Here is an 18,777-nt window from a genome sequence, read left to right as displayed (position 1 = left end):
ATGCAGAATATCACACAAACCAAGAGTGCAACGAAATGTTAGCTGCTGCGAACAGTTCAACTCATCAAGCACTACCCGTTTCCCAGTGTCACAGCCCCCCTGAGACACACAGGCTGCGCGATAAACCCGACAACACGTTTCTTGTATCATAAGCAGCAGGGGCTTTCCTATGCATGATGGTGACTTTCCAACTGAAAGGCCCCAGTCACTGTGCAAATCTGTGACATTTAAAGCGAGCAACACAATAAAGCACCATTTGAAAATGTTTCACCCATAACGTCTAATAGCTTTATATCCCAAAACGTAAAGTGTGCTTTCGTGTCCTTAGTTGAATGTTCTTAAAACCATACATGGCAACACGCTGGAGGTTTGTGACAACTCTCCAAACCTAAGTGAGTTTTTTACGCCTTTTTTATTGTGTGTCTGAAAGCGCTGAAAATAAAGTGGGTAAATGGATATTTTGTCTTTGGCATCTTATAGTTTTCCATTCAGGATGTGGAAAATAAAGGTACGTTATTTTGGCCTAACATGCTACTATATGGATTTACAGGTTGTCATGATGGTTTACTGTGCAATTTGTGGATTTTACAAGTAAACTCTATAGGACAGTATTATTGTAGGTCTTGACACCGAAAACTTAAATATTTGTTCCAAGTAAAGCGCAGAAGAAGGTGGCCATGCCCAAATTGCACAGTGGTTTAAAATCCCTGCTTCGCTGTTTAGCGAAAGTGTGTGACCCTGGGCAAATAATGGAATCTCACACTGGGCCTCATTACAGTAACCCTGCCGTGCTGCCCATGGGTTGCTGTTGGACTTGCAAAATTTACCGGCACTTGGCTTACCATAAACACCAGGGAATTACGACCCCAGTGTTCGGGAAGTCAGGCGCTAGTAAATGGTAAAGCCCCATTCCCATCTTAGTCCCATAGGACTCAATGGGAATGGGGATGACAGAAGCACCAGCTTCTGTGAACGTCTGCAGGCGGGTGCCTTTCTGCCCGCCAGGTCTGACCCTGGCGGGCTGGATTGCACCCGCCCGCAGACTCGTAGTGTGCCGGTCCAGTAACAACTATGCCGGTAGGCTTACCAGTACCATTGTTACCGGACCGGCACACTCCTAATGAGGCCCACTGACTTCAACTACAAAAATTGGAGTGCTCATAAGTGATTACGTTTACACCCTAATTAGTTTACCCTGGTGGCCTCTGCTAGTGGCCCCAATACTGTCACATAGAATTGCATTATTACTGCACTGGCCCTCCCCCAGTTTTGTATCACTTGATTTGACAGGCAGACAAAGGATCTCACTATGAGTCCGGCGATAGTCGTGCCGGTAAAAACGGCATTGCTGCCGCCAGAGTCATTTTTGTTCCAGTGCCCGGCAATGCAGACTTACCGGGACATTACAGCCCTGGCGGTCCCTACGAAGGGTGCTGGAAAATGGGGAGGACGGATGCACCGGCAATGTGTGCAACAGTGTCGGTGCATCCATCAAGGTCTGCGAGCGGGTGACCCACTCAGAGTTTGCCGGTCTGAAAACAACGGTACCGGCAAGCTTACAGGTACCATTGTTTCCGGACTGGCAAACTTGGAATGAGGCCCATAGTCTCAACAGCCAATAACTGCGGTAGAACCAACATTACATGTTCTCCCCTGTTGCTCCCAGCCACTGAAGATGCTCGAGCCCTCCAGAATACTGCTTCACACTCGGCTATGTCCTGTTATGCAAGGATATTGAGCCTCTAAGAGTTGGCCCAAACATTGGGAGCAAAGGTGCCAGGATTAGCCCTTCAAAACAACCAGTGCGCAGGAACTAGAACATTACGTCTGCATGTTACACCTTTTACTTAAACTCTGCAAGCTAGTCTTGGAGGAAAGATGGTGGCACCAAGCAAGCTCTGCATCAACACAATCTACTGCCAAACGTCCACATCCAGGCCAATGGAAGAGTTGTATTTAGCTCAGCCTGGACTTGTGTATTTATAAACCAGTTATGAACTTATCGTTTTATGTTAACAGGACTCTGCGGCTGTATAGCCCTGGTGCGTAGGTGCTAGGTTCTTCACAGCCATGTTTGCTGTATACTTTTCTAGTAAGCAACAAGGACAGCACATTAGCAGAGAATCATGGATGGCGCCAGGGCCTTTTAATGTTTTCAAATGAAAGGGGCCTCAAGCCTCACGGGCCGCCAGCAACAACCTCCATATTGCCACTCAGCAGTATAATAACACAGCAATATATTCCTTTATATATTGCTCACTTTCTGGATCTTACAGTGTGTGCTTTGCAGTGCCCTCCTTACAAGCTGCTGCTGGTGCCCCATTGAGGAAAACAGAAATATTATCACCTACTTTCAACACTGTTTCCTCCACGTCAGCCACTTTCTTATGAAGAAGGATCATTCACAACTATTCAGCAGTCATTCTGTGTTTTCAGCTCCCTGCTGCCTCGTGATAATTGGTGGCTATTGACCTTATTTTTACCTCCATTATAATGTATCCCCTCCACCCCACAGGAGCTGCAGACTGATTTCTGCTCTAAGCAAGGGGAGCCCCAACCATCATGTTGAAATGGTCCCCCACACATCTTCACCTGTGCCTGCAGAGAATATTCCATTATGTTAAGAGAGGACATTATATCAGATTTATGTGCACCACTACATCAAAACTATTTTGCTCTGACATACCGCACGTCATAACGTTGAATACTATGCACATGTACCAGAGGTGCAGCATTCATACACTTGCAAGAACAGTAAGTACAAACAATTTTGATAGTGGGGGGTGCAAGATATCCCGGCCTGAGCAGACCTACAGTAATTCGTATCCCCTGACTCGCTGAGGTTAATTCACACTAACACAAGTGGTCACCCTGTTTTATATTTACCCAGGTCCCAACCAATGTAGAGGCACCATCTATCCCTTCCCTGGACAACCCCATACCTTTTAATAGTGGGGGTGTAAGGTATCATGGCCTGAACGCACCTATGGTAATTAGTATCCCCTACCTCCCTGGGGTTAATTTACACTAACACAAGTGGTCATCCTCTTTTATGTTTAATCTGATACCAACCAATATGGAGGCTCCATCTAACCTCTCCCTGGACACCCCATACCTTTTTGATTGTGGGGGTGCAAGATATCATGGGCTGGACACACCTACGGTAATTCGCATCCCCTGCCTCCCTGGGGTTAAGTCACACTAACACAAGTGGTCATCCTGTTTTATGTTTAATCTGGTCCCAACCAATGTAGAGGAACCATCTAGCCCCTCCCAGGAACACCCCCATACCTTTTGATTGTGGGAGTGCAAGATACCATCGCTTGGACACATACGGTTATTCGCATCCCCTGTCTCCCTGGGTTTAACTCACAATGACAAAAGTGGTCCTCCGCCTTTATGTTTATTCTGGTCCCAACCAATGTAAAGGCTCCATCTAGCCCCTCCTGGAACACCCCAATACCTTTTAATTGTGGGGGGTGCAAGATTTCATGGCCTGAATGCACCTATGGTAATTCGCATCCCCTGGCTTCCTGTGGTTAATTTACACTGACACAAGTGGTCATATTGTTTTGTGTTTACTCTGGTCCTAACCGATGTAGAGGTACCCTCTAGCCCCTCCTTCGACACCCCAATACCTTCTGATTTTGGGGGTGCAAGATATCATGGCTTGAATGCAACTATGGTAATTCACATCCCCTGCCTTCCTGTGGTTAATTTACAGTGACAAAAGTGGTCATCCTGTTTTGTGTTTACTCTGGTCCCAACCAATGTAGAGGTGCCATCTAGCCCCTCCCGGAACACCCCAATACCTTTTGATTGTGGGGGGTGCAAGATACCATGGCCTGAACGCACCTATGGTAATTATCCTCCCCTGCCTTCCTGTGATTAATTTACAGTGACACAAGTGGTCATCCTGTTTTGTGTTTATTCTGGTCCCAACCAATGTAGAGGCACCATCTAGCCCCTCCCGGGAACACCCCCATACCTTTTGATTTTGGGGGTGCAAGATACCATGGCTTGGACACCTACGGTTATTCGCATTCCGTGTCTCCCTGCGGTGAAATCACAATGACAGAAGTGGTCATCCTGTTTCCTGTTTATTCTGGTCTCAACCAATGTAGAGGCTCCATCTATCACCATCGGAACACTACTATACCTTTTAATTGTGGGGTGTGCAAGATATCATGGCCTGAATGCATCTATGGTAATTCGCATCCCCTGCTTCCCTCGGTTTAACTCACACTAACACAAGTGGTTATCCTGTTTTATGTTTAATCTGGTCCCAACCGATGTAGAGGTACCATCTAGCCCCTCCTTCGACACCCCAATACCTTCTGATTTTGGGGGTGCATGATATCATGGCCTGAACGCACCTATGGTAATTCGCATCCCCTGCCTTCCTGTGGTTAATTTACAGTGACACAAGTGGTCATATTGTTTTGTGTTTACTCTGGTCCTAACCGATGTAGAGGCACCATCTAGCCACTCCCTGGACACCCCAATACATTGTGATTTTGGGGGGGCAAGATATCATGGCCTGAATGCACCTATGGTCATTCGCATCCCCTGCCTCCCTGAGGTTAACTCACAATGACACAAGTGGTCATCCTGTTTTGTGTTTACTCTGGTCCTAACCGATGTAGAGGCACCATCTAGCCGCTCCCTGGACACCCTAATACATTGTGATTTTGGGGGGGCAAGATATCATGGCCTGAATGCACCTATAGTCATTTGCATCCCCTATTTCTCTTGGGGTAATTCTCACTAACAAAAGTGATCATCCTATTTTAGATTGACTCTGGTTCCCCTTACGCGATGTATATGCATCCACTAGCCCCAAATCCTTTTGATCAGTGAGGTGCACAGAAGGTTGAACCAAGTGCTGAATAATCTGTGGATGACTTGCGTGCACTCTGTGTGGGAGTGGTAACCAGTGACTCCAGAGGGAGCTGTGTATGTGAGATGGGGTGGTAGTGCTGTGGTGTGCAGGATGTAGATAGGGGTAGGTGAAGAGTGTAGATGTCGAAGGAGTAGAGATGGTTAAAGTGGAAATGTGAGGTGAGTGGTAGAGTGAGAGAGTAGTGAGTGGTAGAGAGGGCAAAGGATATGGAGGAGTTGTAGAGGGGCATGACCGCCTGGTTGTCGGAGCTCAAGATGGAGGGGCCCACTCCGGCAAAGGATATTAGGCACCATAAAGAGATGCAAAAGTGATCACATTAGCGCAGTCATTCCTCATTCTCCTCTTCCCATAAAAAGAAATGGCGTCATTGACGAGTGTAGGATTCCGGTTCCTCTGATGTACGCGTTAAGTCGGCTTCAGAGCCTACATCTAGGACCGAATGGGAGGTTTTTAAAGAGCAAATGCTCAACATGTTTAAGAAAGCAACTGCAGGTACGGGTGACTCCTCGAAGCAGCACCCTCCATCGGCTCCAGTGGTGCCCGGCAGCAAGGAAACTGTGTCAGCATTTGAGCCCTCGGGTTTGGCGCCGACTGCTGACTAGCTGTTGACGCAGCTATCAGTGCCATCTGGTGTGGATCCGTCGGCGTCGATGTCCGGCTGATCGTACATGCCTCAGTGCCGATCTGCTTTCTTTTCGGCACTATGGCTTTGATTTCCGGTGACGATGTCCACGAGCCGTTTTCCGTTTGACGTTCAAATTCAGGCAATGGAGGCAAATATCTTTTCTCAGATGTGGCTGATTTGATGGCTGTGGCAGAGGGGCTTTGAGATGCAAGTGGCTTGGACACTTCCTCTGATGTGGAGACTCAGCAAGCCCACCTCTATGGTCATGCAAGTGCAAAGTATCGTTCCACAGTGGACAAGGGAGTGGATGCACTAGGTTGCAGTGCCCCAGCCAGAACTCGGTCAGGATATGATCTGACTGACATTTTGGATGAGGGAGCCTCTACAGAAAAAGCCATTCCTTTCAATATGGCCATTGCTGACTCCATCACCACCCTGTGGCAGAAGTCGTGTACCACAGCACCTGTGAATTCTTTCTTCACAAAGAATAATAAGCTGGCAAGAGGGGATCCAATATACCTCCCCTCTCATCCTAAGCCTGAGGGGCTGGTCATACAAGCAGCCACCGTCAATACTAGACCATCCACATCAACTTCCATTCTCCCTACGGACAAAGGTAAGGTGGAGAGTGTCGGTCCCTTCACTGTGGCCAACAGTGCTCGTTCCCATGGATGGAAGTACACATACAGGGGTGCCTGAGGGGCTAAAAAAAAAGAGCACTGTGACCGGTGAGTTTCAGAGAATGTGAGAAACCTGGTGCGTGTATGAAAGTTGCTGAGTTGCATTGTATTGGAGTGGTCGCATGCGATCGACATGTTCTCGAAAGCCTCTGATCAAAGCAGAAGAACGAAATGATTGCAATGTTAGAAGTGGATTTTGTAGAAACAATATATCAGAGCGGTCACGTCTGAAGGAAATATACCTGTTCAAAAGTTTCTGATCAATCAAGGATACTAAGAAAGTAATATGAACTGTTAACGCTATGAAAACAAGAATGAAAGCTGTGAACAAACAGCTGAGGGGAGCCAATGAAGTGTGAGCAAAATGCTGAAAGAGCAAAAGTAAGCTGAACAAGTGGAAGTAAAGGCTGCAAATGAAAGCCAATAAAATGGAATTTGGTAAAAGAGAGCCAAAGAAGTGCCAAGAAAGAGAATTCAATAATCTATGAACTTGTGAGCTTCTGAATTGGTCGTGAACCACCAAACCAATCTAAACCAAGGTGGCAGAAAGCTGGGGCAAGGGTAACTGGTTGCGTGACCGCTAATGGGTGGGCCGTGCAGCCTGTCAACTGCACCTAGACCAGGAAACCCCAACAAGTCCAGGACAATTGTGAACAAAACCCTAAAACAAGATAAAGCTGAACATTGTGAGGTTGTTTTGTGAACCAGTGCTCGAAGCTTCAGGAAGGGAACCCTGAGCTCCTTTGTAACATTGTTTTGTGAACCAGTGCCTGAAGCTTGGGGAAGGGAATCCTGAGCTCCTTTTAAACTTTGTACAGTGAAATCAAGTGTTCTTGAAACTTGGGTAAGAGAAACCCAAGTCCTGACAGACCATTTGAAACCCATAATTGTTGGAACTGTATCCTGAACTTGGGGAAGGGAGCTAGAGACTGCTCCAGACCTTGGGCCGCATCACAAGTTGGGTGCCAATACCGCTCTGCCGGATCACTAGTACAAAGCCTGCTGGCGCAATTATGGTAGTACAGCCGGCTGTAATAGCGCAGGCACCTAATTGCGCTATTGCAGATTCATCACGAGTCCGGCGTAGGTGCTTTTAGCGCCAGAAAACCAGTGGAAAATCTGCCGAAAATACCCCTCGCCAATTGCTGGAGGTTAAAAGAATACAGGAGACAGCAAAAAGTGCCCAGGTGAAACCAATGCACATCAGAGGCCTACACAGGACCCACCCATGCACAACACACCCTCCACAACACCATTACACCAGCAGGAGCAGGGAGGAGACAGCAAAAAGTGCCCAGGTGAAACCAATGCACATCAGAGGCCTACACAGGACCCACCCATGCCCAACACACCCTCCCCAACGCCATGCTGCCATGTGGAGCCGGGAGCCTTGATGATGACATCTACTTGCTGCACCTGGAGCTGCTGAGGCCAGTCAACCAGGCCAGAGCCCTGGGAGTGCAGGGGGTATTGGGGATGAGGAGAAGGAGGAGGAGTCCAGTACCAGTAAGGCGGCCAGCCATCTCCAGGGTCAGGCCAACACCCGGGCCCTGACTGAAGGGCAGCTGGTGACGAGTACAGGTTGGACAGGGCAACCATCACGCAGTTGCTGGACACAATCCAGGCTGACATAAGCAGCCGCATAGCCATCAGCACTGCTGTGCCCCCATTTGTCAAGCTTGTGTCGGTACTACAGTACCAGGGGACTGGCAGCAACCAGCACACCGCTGGCATGATGCACGGCATGGCCGAGTCCACCTTCATTGTCGTGTTGGGACAGGTGCTGGATGCACTGCTGCTCCATGTCAATGAGCAAATTGCATTGCCAGCCACACTGGCACAGGTTACCCAGCTTAAGGGCCAGTTCAATGCCATTGCGCAAGTTTCGAACATCATAGCAGCCATGGAATGCACACACGTAGCACTAGTAGCCCCCCGGCAACATGAGGCAGCCTACCGGAACCGTAAGAATTACCATTCAATGAACGTGAAGATGATGTGTAGCCCCGACCTCACCTTCACCCACTGCTGTGCCTGCTACCCAGGATCCACCCACGACTCCATGGTCCTGCGCAACAGTGCCCTGCCAGCCTACATGGAGAGGCACCAAGGCCAAAACACATTGATGTTGGGTGAGTACAAAACTAGCCTCAAATGCTTGCAAAATTTCATCCGCTGGGGGGGGATACACAGAGTAATCCCTGCATGCCAGCATGCGACACAGGCAGCAAAATCACTGCAACATTCCCATGGCAGAGCATGTGAAACTTTGCACACGTTCAACACAGCAGAACACAGTCTGAATGTCACATATCTGTGAAAGCACAGTCACATATGGAAGCACAACTACCACTGAGCATCTTTTGTGTCGCAGTGCTGCACCCCACTCTGACACAGAAGAGACATTCCACCATGGCCACTAGACAGCCATGCCAATAGAGTCCTAATGTAGGCATATTCACAAAGCCACCATACACGAGAAGTTGGAGTCATAACCATCCCTGAGATACTGACCCCTGATTTGGCAATCACATGTCTGGCCAAATGTACATGACCGTGCCAAGTAGCAAACGCAACACCAGCCATAGCGAAGGCCACGACACATGGCCTAACAACGTGTTACATGAACATGCAGACATAAGGGTACCCCCATCCAGTGATAATGGACAGAGTACTGGGGCATTTCGACACTAGGGTTGTGCATGCAGTAAATGGTCCATTGATTGATTGTTGCACCTTGCACAACACACACCACAATGAAAGTAACCAAATAGGAACTTGCTTGCATGCACAACATGAGAGTGACACACAAAGGAAACCACATATCAATTGATACACTGCTGCATGTAAACCTCAGGCCATGCACGTCTCAAAAGGTGAAGGATGTATGCCACTATTTCACTGAGATAGCAGGAACCTTCACAACGCATATTTGATTGTGCTGCCAATGTCACTGATGACCGAGCCTTGTACACCCACTGAACCAACCTTGCTCTAATGTGCACATTCTCTCCCGTGCAGGTGAGACCAAGGTCCAAGGAGAGCATTCCTTGTTATCACCCCACCTTCTCTCGAAAATGCTAAGATCTTTTCTCAGTCCTTAAAGTTCATAATCTTCGCAATCATATGTCTTGGGGGTGCTCCTGTGCAAGGTTTCCTGGTCAGGGCCCTATGCGCTCTCACAACCACAAATCCCTGGGATAAGTTCCCTGCCCCCACCTTCTGGAGCAGTAGATTCTCTATGTAGTTTGTGGGTTCTCTGCCGTCCTCACCCTCCGGCAGCCCCACTATTGGGTCATTGTTACGCCAGGCTCTTCCTTCTGCATCCTCAGCCCTTTGCTCCAGGGTGCATATACGATCTAGCACCTCCTTCATTTTGCTTTGGGTGGTAGTTAAGTTTGCTGTATTACTCTGCACTTGTTGTTCTGCGGTGTTGACCCTCTATGACAGGTTCCTTACATCTTGCCTTAGAAGTCCAACATCCACCATCACTGCGTCCATCTTATATTCGAGTGATGTTTTCAGCGCCGCTATGGCTTCGAGTATGCGGCCCTCCTCTTTTCCCTTCTCGACCTGTGTGGGGGCGGATGCACTAGAACCAGCTTCTCTGGTATCTCTGTCTGTGGCGCCTCGTTCTTCCAGGTGAAGGCCTCCATGCTGGTTTGTCTTCCTTTTCCTCCTTTCTGCTTCTCCGACATGCCTGTGCCGGTGGCACTTTTTCATTTGCATTGGCGACCCAGTCTCACTTCCTCTCTGCCGCCGCTTCTGTTTCCAGCGGGTGTCCTGGAGCAGCTCCCTCCCTACCAGTGTGGTCTCCTGTGTCGTGGGATTCTTGTGTCGCTCCAGTCTGCTTCTTCTGTTTCCCTGCCCTATCAGGTCTGGTCAAGGCCCCGTTTGTGAAGAGAGACTATGGCGTGACAGCTGTGGTTGTTGCTGTGGCTCGCCTTCGCGCCTTGCTTGCCTGTCTCTGGTCCAGGCTCCCCTTGTGGCGAGTACCGTGGTGCACTGGTTGCTGGTCTGGGCCTCCTCATAGTCATTATTGCGTTGTTTATGCTCCCGTGTCCATTTGAGTCCAGGCCCTCCCTTTTGCGGCTAGTGAGTGTGAGATTATGTGCCAATGGACTGTGGCCTCCCTCATAATATAGCTTTTTTGCTATACAATATTGGTCCTACTCGTCTACTGGTGTGAGCCGCCGGCCACATGCTGATTGTCCGTGGCTTCTGGGTCCCTTTCGTTATGTCTTGGCCTCACTTCTGCCGTTGAGCCTCGACCTCCTGTCCCACGTGCTGGGTCTAGCTGGGTTGGTTCAGGGATGGCCCCCACTACAGCAAGGAACTGCGGTGATGTGACCGGTGGACTGTGTCTACCCTCCTGTGCGGGGTGTCATCAAGCGCCCCTGGCGGTCTCTGGCCAATACTATGCTGCAGGCGGCCTGCTATTGGGCTATTACTGCTGGCGCGAGAATCCTTAGTGTTCGCCGGTCTGCCCCCCTCTCCTCTCTCTTCAAATCATGTTTGTGCTGGTTCGGGCCAAGGTCCCTCCTGGTGAGCGGCCATGATGCCACAGTTCCCTGGGCTGACCTCTCTCATGCGGGGCGCTGTCCGGCGGTAATTGGCCCCACTGGATCGTACTGGGTCGTGGCACTCCTTGTTCCCTCCTCCTCTCTCTTGCCTCCGGTCACCACGCGGGCCGCTGCCACTCAGGTCCACCCCACAATGTCTTGTGGGTGCCCCTGTGCCCACTAGATCTTCCTCTTTTCCCTGGGGGCTGTTTGTTAATGATAGTTCCCAGGGGGTGTCCCACCACCAAATGTAGTGCTTACTGTGTCTTGGTTTTTTGGCGCACCTCGCGGCCCGATGCAGCATTGCTTGCGGCTTCTAGTCCTCCCTGCTGTCTCCGTACGCAGCAGCACTCAGTCTGTTCACTTTGGCACTGGGGCTGTACCCAGCTTAAGTGTTCACCCAAGGATAATGCGGCGGGCATGCTTAAAGAGCCTGTGAGCGAGCTCCATTGTGCTCTTGGATTCCAGCTCGCCCCGGTGGGTCCGCCATCCAGGTTCTTGCAGGTTCGCCTTCTCGAGTTGCTTGGTGGCATTCTGTGCCCAGCTTGGTGACAGTGAAGAGTCTCTAGGGTGCCTTCTGCCTACCCACCTTTCCGGAGTCCCGACACTGGGGGCCCCGTTCTCCCCTCTCTCTCTCTCCTTACTCCTTGGCTCTATTTGTTACAGCCTCTTCTCATGGGTTTCACTCACCTGGTGTCTTTCGTTGCGGGTCCTCCTTCTCGCTCTCAATCAGGTGCTGCAGAGATCTGGTTGCACTTGTGCATGCAGTAGTGCGATCCCAGTCCACCTGCCACCCCGGGGTGTTTTCGGATCACCTTCTTCCAGATAAGGGTCCGATTTCGGTGTTGAAGTGCCCCTCTGTGCCGGCACAAGGCGTCTGGTATCTCTCTTGTCCACACGATGCCACTCACAGGGTTAATCGAGCAAGGATTCACCCACTCGATGTTGCATCTGCCATTTTGTGAGGCAGTTCAAGTCTTGTTTCGGGCTCTCTCCTGGCCTTTCCCTCTTCCGTTTTCGCCCTGGAATTTCCCCAACTGTGCCTCAGACCTTTAGGCACCCTTTCTTCGAGTTGGCTAGGGTTGCCGTTGCGTTTTGTGCCAGCCTGTCGGATCGGCTTGCAGGATCATGGGAGCTGCGTCTCTATCGCATGGCCGCCAAGCCATGCCCCCTACAATGCATTTGTTATGCTCAATTGTAAGTGTTCATGCAGTTCGGTATTCATGATGCACTCATTATATGTAGTTTCAAGTTTCTGCTCGGTATTCAATATGCACATATTGTATTTGTTTCAAAGACCGTTAACATTTCTGGTCTGTCGGAGCGCCCCGGTGCTCAAGTGTTCTCTCCGACACTCACCAGCTGATGGCAGCTCCCTCACAGCTTTTCTCTAGATGCAAGGCCGTCGGGCCTTCTGATGCAAGCCCTGCTCGCCTGCCGGGCAGTCTTCCCTGCACTCAGAGGCTTCTCTCTGTCTTCTCCCACAGCCCCTGCTGCTCGCACTCTGCATTGGATGCTCCCACACCTGTGCCATGACACGGCCCACTTGCCTTGGGCCACACAAGTTCTTCTTGGTCTCTGCCGGCGACCTGGCTCCCGCGCTGATCCCACCACAGCTGCCTCCATACATAAGGGTTCTTCTGCTGGTCTCTCCCGCGCAGCCTCCCTTTTGTGCTTCTTTGACCCTCATTTTATACACCTGCAACCAGTTAACAGGTTGCAGGTGTGTGCCTTTACTTGGGTTTGCCTGGCCATGAATAAAGGGACATGCCTGACTCTCTGCAGGCATCTTCTTCGTCCCAGTACCAGAGTGGTAAAAGGAAGGTATAGTGTTTATTACTCTAAGTCTCCTCTTCCTTATCCCAGAACATTTAACAGTCAAATGTGGGGAAATGAGGTGAGCAGTCTTGTAGTAGCCCATAAAGGTTGGGGGAGGGTTTGGTAGGTCATTTGTAGGCAAAGGGGGATACCATATCCTTCCTAAGGGTACCCCAATTTTAAACCCTTCCCTTTTCCCCATCCTCCTGCTGCCTCTAGAGTGGCAAAATCTTTTATCATTTTCTTTGTCAATGGTATAGGGGTAAAAATATCCCATGAATGCCTTTGGGATAGGGGATTCTTTGAGAGAAGGGAGTGTGGAATACTGTCTCACCTGAGGACATCTCATCTGCAATCCCCAGGTATTCTCCACCCAGGTGCTCCCCCCTCCCATCTGCCCCCATGGTTGTGATCCAAGATTGATGGCCTTTCCCTGGCCACCTGAGAAGAGGTTCCAAGGGAATTACATCTAATTACGCCCTCTGGTTTCTCACAGTAGCTAATAAAGCTGATACGCAGAGCCATCATATGACAGCGGGTCTGCCACTTATGTGCTTGTCACAGTCTGTACACAGAGCTATCTCATGTCAGCGCGTATGTCTGCTCTGTGCCAATCACATTTTATACACAGAGCCATCCCAAGCAAGTGAGTCCATCTACTATGTGCCTATCACAGGTGATACACAGAGTGATCACAGGTCAGTAACAATGTGTGCTGTGTGCCTATCACGGGAGATACACAGAGCCCTCACATGTCAATAAATATGCCGGCTCTCTGCCTGTCACATTTTCTACAGAGCCATCATATGCGAGTGAGTCTGTCAGTTATGTGCTTATCACACATTATACACAAAGCCATCTCATGTCAGCAAGTCCTTCTGCTCCATGCCTATCACAGGTGGTACACAAAGCCCTCACATTGTAGCTGCACTGTCACCAGTGGGCTTATCACATGTGATGCACAGACTCCTCATATATCAGTGAGTCTGTCTGATGTGCCCCTTTCACATGTGAAATGCAGAGCTGTCAGGTCAGTGAGTCTATGCCTATACTGGATGATACACAGAGCCATTACATTAGTGAATCTGCTGTGTATTTATCACACATAGAGCCATCAGCGAATTTGTCTGGTGTGCTCCTCGCATGTTATGCACAGATCTATCACATGGAATTAAGCCTGTCTGACAGGCCAATACCATACCCCATACCATCCAACAGGTCCTCCTTGGGCACCTGGGAGTCAATCTGATCAGAACCTAACAAGGTTTATACATGTGTCTGTGGGGCTGTGTAAGGAAGGCATAGTATCAAACAGTAAGACTGACACAGTGATCACAGTTCAAGGGTGTTTATTGAACTTTAATTGGGTTTGAAAAATGCCTATCTAAACCTAAATGTAAATATGGGAGCAAGCTACGACCATTAAATAATAATAACCCAGTCCTAGTCGAGTCTGTGAAAATAAAAGGGCCTATACTAATAAACCTATTGCCAATCCTTGACTCTGAATACAAATAGTGTGGGAAACAATGTTAAGCAAAAGAAAAGTGTTCAAGAAATGGTATGTCAGGATATTCAACCCATTCGCTTTCCTTCCCCACGTTTCAGCACGAGACAAGGCATCACACTCGAGTTTAGCACACTCTCTGGGTTCTCTAGCACGAGGATGCAGTCAAAACTTCAACATCAGGGCCTTCTGTGCCAAAGTCTCTTTGTCATTCAAAGTCTCTTATTTCAGATGGCCTGATCAAACACAACAAATATTAAAATTCCTTGCTTCTTAGGACTTCACATATACAACTTCTCGAGTGATTTACTGTTCGCCCCGGGTCTTCCTCCGTCACACTCAGACCCACTTTGACACACAATCTACAATTGGTATCCCTCTGCAGGGTCTTGACTAAATATTTCACATATACAACTTCTCTACTTCTTCAAAATTGAAGACTTTCGACAGTGCACAGGATTTTACTTGGCATATCGCAGGACCACTTAGATTCACAATTACTAGTTATCTTCTTGATATAAAATGTTTCTCACTTTCACTTTTGTCACTCCTCAGCAGAATACCTTTCAGAGACCTTCGGTTGAGCACCCATGCGGTGGCAGGCCACTCTGACAATGTTCGTTCCAGCGCTCGCCAAACAATGTTGCTGCTTGCAATGTTGGCTTGAACACAGACAGATTTTGTATCAGTCTCCCCAACTCACTGGCTGTGTTGATTTCACTCGCACTGCTTTGTTCTTGGAGCCAAGGATGGTACCATGGAGGCTGGTGATTCTCCCCGCTTTGGTTATTGACGCGGGAGGGCTCAGGTATCTCTGACACACAATGCAGGATTCTTCAGCCTGGTTTCCTGGTTTTACGCTTTCTATTCTTGAGGTTCCTGGAAAGTAATAGTTCCTTGTCAAAAAGCTTGCAACTAACCAAGCACCGGAACATCCCACCACCCGTGACCTGGCTGGGCCTGCTGAAAACACACGGGAGGCACACAAAAAAAGAAGAGACACACCAAGAAGAGAAAGGAACGAAACAGACGCTCTCACCCCACATATCACAAAAACACAAGGACATCTCCCCCAAATACAACAAAATATAGAAGTGGAAGCAGAAGAAATCAGCAACCCAATAATTAATCTAACAGACCAATTCAATGAAGAAACAGTTCACACTGAACACCCACCACATCCGGAGAGCAACATGGAAGCATACCGACATAACAACCACGACACAAAGCCAATATTAAAAATGAAAATAAACTGCATCAGAATGATCCACTGCAACCTAATCAACGCAAAACTGATGTCCAAACATGCCACAGAGATATATGACCTACTGTGCGACCGAGATATCGACATCCTATTCATTACAGAAACATGGCTATATAACAACTACAAAATCACACTACACAGCAGCCTTCCCAACAACTTCAAGTGCTCACAGATAAACAGGAAAGACAAAAGAGGTGGAGGAGTTGCAATGGCATACAAAGAGCATCTGAAAATAAAAACAGATGAACCACTAAACATCGTAAACTGTGAATCCCTAATCCTTCACCTGACAATGGAACCCAAAACAAATATCAAATTCATTCTGGTTTACAGACCACCAACATACGACGCAGCATTCGTGGACAGCTTCACAGAAGCCATCACCAACCTACACGAGCACCTGATAATCCTCTGGTATTAACACCTGGTTTTAAGAAGAAAATGCAAACTCGCAAAATTTGCTAGTCAAGCATCTGAAGACAATAAGATTACATCAGCTGGTTAAAGAAGTAACACACGCAGCAGGACACACACTTGACACAATCTTCTCTAACAGAAACCTTACCACCATGGCACCGCCAATACAGATACTCTGGAGCGACCACCTCATCATTCCATTTGTGATCAGGCAACCTGCCAAAGCAGCCAAACAACCCAATAAACTTCTGACTGTCATGAGAAGAAACCATAAAAGATACTAACTTATTAGAACAACTCAAACTCACAATACCATCAACCATGAACCTCGACTAAATCGAACTCGATAGACAGACAGAAAAACTTCATAAATGAATCACCGAAACAATCAACAATATCTCCAAGGAAAACCCTTCACCCCATCACACAAGAGAACAATGGCAAAATGGTTTACTCCCAATCACAATTTCAGCGACAAATCCGCTCATACAAAAAGAAAATCCAAAAGGCGAAAAAGAAATACTACGTCAACCGAATCACCAAAGCCACAAACACCCAAAAAGAACTGTTCAACATCATAAACGAAATGAGGAACCCAATTGGATGCAACAAAACCCCAGTGCCTTCAGTGAAACTATGCAACAACCACACAGACCACTTCAAAATCAAAATCAGTGTCATACACCAAATCATACAAAGCAGACCAGTCAACCAAAATACACAACCCACTCCCCCAACCGAGGATCCCCAGAACACACTCCAAACTCCAAATATCAGTAGAGACTTTCGTGAAGCTGGTAAGAAATAGCAAAAAAGCAGACACCCCATTGTACCCCTGCCCTACAGACATATACAATGAATCCTCACACAAGGTACACCCTTGGAATGTTACAGAAACCTCTTAAACCAATCACTCACAACAGGGAAAGTGGTGCGTTCTTTCAAATCGGTGTACATCAATCCACTGCTCAAGAAGACGGCAGGCCACGTGGAAGACCTCTCCAACTACAGACCTATCTCGAACATCCCGTACCCAGCAAAACTACTTGAAACCTGCGTCTATGGTCTAACACAGGAACATATAGAAAAATACCAACTGCTGGACCAGGCACAAGTTGGGTTTAGACCTAAAATAGGAACTGAGATGGCACTCTGCTCAATCTGTGATGATCTGAAGACACATGCAGACTCTGACACAAGTTCAGCTCGGATACTTCTGGACCTCTCTGCAACGTTCGACACAGCCATGACTTCCTCATTAAGACACTCGAGGAAGTAGGAATCACCGACCTGGCCCTACTCTGGATTAAATAATTCCTAACAGACAGAACAGAAACCATCTGGAATAAACCTTTCATATCCACTCCAAGAGACCTCAACTAAGGAGTACCACAAGGATCATCCCTAGCCCCACTGCTCTTCAATATCTACCTTACTCCACTAATCAAGCTCATTAAAAAACACGGATTTACATGCTATAACTATGCAGACGACACACAAATCATCTACAAAATAGAAGACGCACAAAAAGAAAACTCAATGATGGAAGGATACCTACAAGAACTCTATGAATGGATTAACACTCTATAACTTATCCAAAACAGAGCTGCATGCTTGTCCTTGGCCTCAAGCCGAGAGATCGTATCCCTCCAGGATTGAAATCACTGCACTTGCTCCCAGTGGCTGCAAGGATTAAGCTCAAAACCCTCTGCATTGTCCACAAGACTGTCATGATGCCTACCTCCAAGGAGCGAGGTCCGACCCAGCAACCCCAGAGGCAGGCATCATTTCACCCAGGGAAGTGCCAACGGGCCCAAGCTGGGGCCCTTTGGACACAGACCTGGCGCCCTAGGCGCCAGGCTCATGTTGGACCCCTGTCCTGGCGCCTTAGGCGCCAGGCTCATAAAGCTAGACATGTGTTCAAGTGTTTTAATGTGCACTTACCTGATGCAGACCATGCTGCTACTTCCAGGCCCTCTTGAGGCCTGAATGGAACTACTTTACCTGTGGGACTACTTTCCACCTGGGTGTGGTCGGGGAAGGATACATACCTGATCGGTGGAAGGATACATACCTGGAACTTCTTCCAAAGCTATTTAAACCACGCCCGATCAGCAACTCACGCTTCGCGTTGTTCTGCTGCTCGCAGCTGGACGCTCACCGTGTCAGCTCCTGCATCTGGACTTCAGCCACGCCTGTCAGCATCCTGGGTCGCCTGCAAAGGGAGATAAGAGAGAATTGGAGAGAAAGAAGACCTTACCAGCTAAAGCTGCATCACGGAGACATCACACCGACGATCCTGAAAGGGAAGACATCATTTTAAAAGCATTTCGCTACGATCGCTGCAGCGCTGCATTTCACTCACCTTTCCTGGGCACCTCCATCTTCAGCAGCGATCATCCGGATCCGCAGCCACTTCCCAGAGCCTAGAGAGAAAAAGACAAGAAAACAAGGTGAGAGAAGGAAGGGAATAGGAAAAGCTCAGTTTCCTTCTAAGACTTACCTGTTGGGTCATTCCCATTTCATTTCGGGTCCTGCCGCTTCCTGGCATTCCGGACCCCGGCCCCAATGGGGAAAAAAGACAAAGACATTGAATGAGCGAATGCAAAGACATTACCTGAACGCTCATCCAGAACTTACCTGTCATTTACTGGAACTGCACGTTTCACTTCGGGTCGGCGCCATATCTCCGGCATTCCAAACCCCGGCCCCTAAGGGGAAAAAAGACATAAGCGTTAGCGCTTGCTGCAACAAGACAATGAACATTATTATTAAGCTTGAACTTTTGAACTTGCAACAGAACTCTTACAGCGCCTCACCTGAATAGTCAAGCTTACCTGAACTCCCATCAATCCTCAATCCAGTGAAGTAACTGGGTTTTAACGCGCCCCTGCATCAGAAGCAGGATCGAGAACTAATCCTTTTAGACCCTAAGGTGAGACTTCACGGGGAATCGTGGAAGGGTATCGTGAAGGGTTGGAAGGGACTGGGAGGCTTGAGC

Source organism: Ambystoma mexicanum, chromosome 6q (assembly GCF_040938575.1).
Source record: "Ambystoma mexicanum isolate Mex_15411 chromosome 6q, UKY_AmexF1_1, whole genome shotgun sequence".
In the NCBI taxonomy this organism is placed as follows: Eukaryota; Metazoa; Chordata; class Amphibia; order Caudata; family Ambystomatidae; genus Ambystoma; species Ambystoma mexicanum.
The sequence above is the reverse complement of the archived record's forward strand: the minus strand, read 5'-3'. Positions refer to the sequence as shown.